This window comes from Triticum urartu, chromosome 4 (assembly GCF_003073215.2).
Source record: "Triticum urartu cultivar G1812 chromosome 4, Tu2.1, whole genome shotgun sequence".
In the NCBI taxonomy this organism is placed as follows: domain Eukaryota; kingdom Viridiplantae; phylum Streptophyta; class Magnoliopsida; order Poales; family Poaceae; genus Triticum; species Triticum urartu.
Genome location: NC_053025.1, coordinates 381138566 through 381144884, shown reverse-complemented (window position 1 = coordinate 381144884; position 6319 = coordinate 381138566).

Below are 6319 nucleotides of genomic sequence, written 5' to 3'. Positions count from 1 at the left end.
TTGGCCACTGGCTGATACACACTAACCAACTACGTGGGAACAGTTATGGGCACTCGACGTCGTGGTATCAGTCGAAGCCTTCGTGACGTCAGCGACTGAGCGGCGCACGCCGGGTCGGACTGGAACGCCTGCTCTTGTATAAGGGAGGCTAGGTCTACTCACCGACCACGTTCGCAATGTGCAGGTGTGCAATGGGCGATTGGCCCAGACCCCTGCGCCATAGGATTTAGACCAGCGTGCTGACCTCTCTGTTGTGCCTAGGTGGGGCTGCGACGTGTTGATCTTTCGAGGCCGGGCATGACCCAGGAAAGTGTGTCCGGCCAAAAGGGATCGAGCATGTTGGGAAATGTGGTGCACCCCTGCAAGGAAGTTTATCTACTCGAATAGCCGTGTCCCTCGGTAAAAGGACGACCCGGAGTTGTACCTTGACCTTATGATAACTAGAACCAATTACTTAATAAAACACACCCTTTCAAGTGCCAAATACAACCCGGTGATCGCTCTCTCACAGGGCGGCGAGGAGAGGATCGCCGGGTAGGATTATGCTATGCGATGTTACTTGGTTAACTTACCATCTACTCTCTTCTACTGCTTCAAGATGGAGGCTGCCAGAAGCATAGTCTCTGATAGAACTAGCTATCCCCCTCTTATTCTGGCATTCTGCAGTTCAGTCCACAGATACTACCCATTTCATTGATACCAATGCATATGTAGTGTAGATCCTTGCTTGCGAGTACTTTGGATGAGTACTCACGGTTGCTTTGCTCCCTCTTTCCCCCCTTTTCCATTCTTCTTGGATGTCGCAACCAGATGATGGAGTCCAGGAGCCAGAGGATCCCGAGGATGATTTTACGTGGAGTTCAACTTCTAGGAATAGTTAGGAGGTCCCAGGCAGGAGGCGTTGCCTTTTCGATCGGTATCCCTGTTTGTGCTAGCCATCTTATGGCAACTTGTTTAACTTATGTTTGTACTCATATATTGTTGCTTCCGCTAACTCTTGTGTATTCGAACTTATGTATTTAAGCCTTCGAGGCCCCTGGCTTGTAATATAAAACTTGTATTATTTTATTTGTGTCTAGAGTTGTGTTGTGATATCTTCCCGTGAGTCCCTGATCTTGGTCGTACACATTTGCGTGTATGATTAGTGTAAGGTCAAATCGGGGGCGTCACAGATCAAGCCCTAACAAAACTAACTCGACTACATGATGAATCTCATCCAACTCCCTCACCGACCAACAAGCCTATGAAGGAAGTACTCACTCCCGGTGGGGAGCATCATGGAATTGGCGATGGAGAAGGGTTGGTGATGACAAAAATTGAAGATTCCCCTCTCCGGAGCCACAAACAGGCTCCAGATCTGGCCTCCCTATGAAGAATCGGAGGTGGCGGCGGCTCCGTCTTGTGAAACACGATAATTCTTTCTCCCTGATTTTTTTCTCCAAAATAGGATTTTATAGAGTTGGAATCAAGGTCTGCGGGGCCATCAGTTGGTCACAACCCACGTGGGCGCGCCTGAAGGGGGCGTCTTGGTGGGCTGTGCTCACCTAGGGCCCCCTCCGGTGGTTCTTGGCTTCAGTATTTTTTATATATTCTGAAATAATTCTCCAAAAAGTTTTATTCCATTCCGAGAACTTTTATTTTTGCACAAAAACAACACCATGGTAGTTCTGCTGAAAATAGCGTCAATCCGGGTTAGTTTCATTCAAATCATGCAAATTAGAGTCCAAAACAAGAGGAAAAGTGTTAGGAAAAGTAGATACAATGGAGACGTATCAACTCCCCCAAGCTTAAACCTTTGTTTGTCCTCAAGAAATTCAGTTGATAAACTGAAAGTGAAAAAGAAAAACTTTTACGAACTCATTTGCTCTTGTTTAGATAAATAAGCTTAAACAACACCCAGGTTTTCAGCAAAGATTATAACTAACCATGTAGAAAATAACTCTTAGAAATTATACTAACCCATATCAATGGCATTAGCAACTAGCGAGCAATAATAAAATATCTCAAATGATAACACTTTGTCAAAACAATCGTGATATAATATGACAACAATGGTATCTCGCTAGCCCTTTCTGAGACCGCAAAACATAAATGCAGAGCACCTCCAAAGTTCAAGCAGTGATTAAACATTGTAATTCATGGTAGAAAAGATCCAGTCATGATGCACCCAACATTAGCTATACACAATGCATGAGGATGACAATAGTGCTCTCAGATCTGGCGCTTATATGGGAAGGTGATGAAACAACATAAAAGTAAATAGATAGTCCCTTCGCAGAGAGAAGCAGTGATTTGCAGCGGTGCGAGAGCTCAGATTTTCAAAACAGAGATAAACGAAATTTTGGAAATGCGCCCTTCCTGTTTACTTTGCGACCATTGGTTATCGATATCTTCCATGCTAAACACATTCGTGGTGGTTCCCAAGCGATAAAATTAAATGTTTACTCCCCCTCCACCAACAAACACACTCCACAACTAGTCGAATCCACGGGTACCATCCATACCAACAACAATCCTAGGGGAGTTTTGTTTAATTATTTGCAATTTTTGAATTCGGGACTGGGAATCCCTATTACCGCCCCTCTCATGCAAGGACGAGTGAATAAACACTCATCATGAGAACTGATTACCTCCTGTCGCTCTATGAACAATCCAGACACACGAAAACAGATGTTTATTTGAAGTTTTTAGAGGTGGCACATGCAAATTTACTTAGAATGGCAGGGTAATACCGCATATAGGTAGATATATGGTGGAATCATCTGGAATAACTTGGGTTTTAGGATTTTGATGCACAAGCAGTATTCCCGCTTAGTACAGGCGAAGGCTAGCAAATAGGTTGAGAAGCGGCTAGCTAGGGAGCAAAAACGGTCATGAACAAGCATTGTGCATAAGTAACATTGGATACTAGCATGAGTATGATATGAACACCATGAACATAAATATCATATATGCTATGCTAGTTTTGATTCCACTACGTGCATGAACATGTGCCAAGTCAAGCCACTTGAAACATTCAGAGGAGGATACCATATCATCATACTACATCACAATCATTTTGACACAATGTTGACATCCAAGATAAATCATTATCCGCTCCTAGATACTTAAGCATGGCATGAGAAACTATAATCTCTAATTGACATTGCAAACATGTTTGATCATAATAGGCTGAATCATGGAGGAAACTAAGGGATATTAAGGCCTCCTTTTAATAGAGAACTGGAACAAAGCATTAACACATATTGAATACATGAAACTATGGTCATCACCAGAAAGTATCCTGAATACTGTCACTCCGGGGTTTGCAGATCATAACATGTAGCAGGTGCATACAACTTGCAAGATCGGATCTAGAACATAGATATAATAGTGAAAACATAAACAGTTTAGATCTGAAATCGTGGTACCCGGGCCCAAAGTGACAAGCATTAAGCATGGCAAAGTCATAGCGACATCAATATCAGAACATAACAGATTCTAGGGATCAAGCCCTAACAAAACTAACTAGATTACATGATGAATCTCATCCAACTCCCTCACCAACCAGCGAGCCTATGAAGGAATTACTCACTCCTGGTGGGGAGCATCATGGAATTGGCGATGGATAAGGGTTGGTGATGACGAAGATCGAAGATTCCCCTCTCCGGAGACCCAAATGGGCTCCAGATCTGGCCTCCCGATGAAGAACAGGAGGTGGCGGCGGCTCCATCTCATGAAACATGATAATTCTTTCTCCCTAATATTTTTCCTCCAAAGATAGGATTCTATAGAGTTGGAATCAGGGTCTGCAGGACCACCAGGTGGGCACAACCCACCTGGGCGCGCCTGGAGGGGAGGGGGCGCCCTGGTGGGTTGTGCTCACCCAGGGCCTAGTGGTTCTTGGCTCTAGTATTTTTATATATTCTGAAATAATTCTCCAAAACATTTCGTTCCATTCCAAGAACTTCTATTTCTGCACAAAAACAACACCATGGTAGTTCTGCTGAAAACAGTGCGAGTCTGAGTTAGTTTCATTCAAATCATGCAAATTAGAGTCCAAAACTAGAGGAAAAGCATTAGGAAAAGTAGATACGACGGAGACATATCACATCATCACAGTCTTCATACTTTTCAAACAAAGATTCAATTTCATAAGCACCCTTAAAGCGACAAATTATTCTATTTGTTCCACATCATAGTAATCATATATACCATTAGCATAAGAAGTCACTGTTTAATTATATTAATTCACATGAAAAAGGGAATGTGTGGAGCCACCATCCTAGAGCAACAAGTATAATCATAACTCAACCTCCAAGCATACCATTGCAAATAATAAATTTGATCCCATAAGTGTATACCTTTTAGAGTCAAGCGATAATCCCTAAAGTATTCACGTTGATCCAATGTGTCTCCCATTATCAAGTTGAATGGGGTTTTCTCAGGATTATCAAAATAGTGTTTAATATTTTCCACATAACAAGCATCGTGGGTTTTAGGAGGTTCCTCATTGTAACACCCACGATGCGGCTATATCTCCCACATGTCGGGGCACGACTTAGAGGCATAGCCGCATGGTAGGTTTGTCGCAAGAGGAGTAATATTCACACAATCCTATGTACTGAACAAGAAAGGGATAAAGAGTTGGCTTAGAATCGCCACTTCACACAATACAAGTTAAACATACACATCCAGAATACAATCAAGGTCCGACTACGGAACCAAAATAAAAGAAGACAACCCCAAATGCTAGATCCCCGATCGTCCCAACTGGGCTCCACTACTGATCTACTAGAAACGAAACAACACAACGAACACGATCTTCATCGAGCTCCCACTTGAGCTTAGTTGCGTCATCTGCACTGGTATCATCGGCACCTGCAACTGTTTGGAAGTATCTGTGAGCCACGAGGACTCAGCAATCTCACACCCGCGAGATCAAGACTATTTAAGCTTATGGGTAGGAAAGGGTAATGAGGTGGAGCTGCAGCAAGCACTAGCATATATGGTGGCTAACTTATGCAAAAGAGAGCGAGAAGAGAAGCAATGCACAGACATGAACTAGAAGTGATCAAGAAGTGATCCTGAAACTACTCATGTTCAAGCATAACATAAGAACCGTGTTCACTTCCCGGACTCCGCCGAGAAGAGACCATCACGGCTACACACGCGGTTGATGCATTTTAATTTAAGTTAAGTGTCAAGTTCTCTACAACCGGACATTAACAAATTCCCATCTGCCCATAACCGCGGGCACGACTTTCGAAAGTTTATACCCTGTAGGGGTGTCCCAAATTAGCCCATCACAAGCTCTCACGGTCAACGAAGGATATTCCTTCTCCCAGGAAGACCTGATCCAACTCGGAATCCCGGTTACAAGAAATTTCAACAATGGTAAAACAAGACCAGCAAAGCCGCCCGATGTGCCGACAAATCCCGATAGGAGTCGCGCGTATCTCGTTCTCAGGGCACACCGGATGAGCGCTCCGTACAACTAAAACCAAACCTCGAGTTTCCCCGAGGTGGCGCTGCAAAGGACTCTAGTTCGGACCAACACTTAGAGGAGCACTGGCCCCGGAGGGGGGGAGGTTTAAAATAAAGATTGACCCTCGGGCTCCAGAAACCCAAGGGAAAAAGGCTTAGGTGGCAAATGTTAAAACCAAGGTTGGGCCTTGCTGGAGGAGTTTTATTCAAAGCAAACTGTCAAGGGGTTCCCATAACACCCAACCGCGTAAGGAACGCAAATTCAAGGAACATAACACCGGTATGACGGAAACTAGGGCGGCAAGAGTGGAACAAAACACCAGTCATAAGGCCGAGCCTTCCACCCTTTACCAACTATATAGGTGCATTAAAGTAAATAAGATATAATAATGATATCCCAACAATATCCATGTTCCAACATGGAACAAACTTCATCTTCACCTGCAACTAGCAACACTATAAGAGGGGCTGAGCAAAGCGGTAACATAGCCAAACAACGGTTTGCTAGGAAAGGTGGGTTAGAGGCTTGCCATGACAATATGGGAGGCATGATATAGCAACTGGTAGGTATCGCGGCATAGCAATAGAGTGAACAACTAGCAAGAAAAGATAGAAGTGATTTCGAGGGTATGGTCATCTTGCCTCAGATCCCGCAAGGAAGAAGAACAAGTCCATGAAGAGGACAAACGAACATAGTCGAACAAACCCTCACAAACGCGATGTTATCGGAACCAACCCGAAGAAGCAACATCGGAAAGAAGCAAACAACATGGTAAACAACCATCACATAAGCATGACATGATGCACAACTAAGTATGATGCATGTCCGATTTAATGAGGCATGGCATGGCAA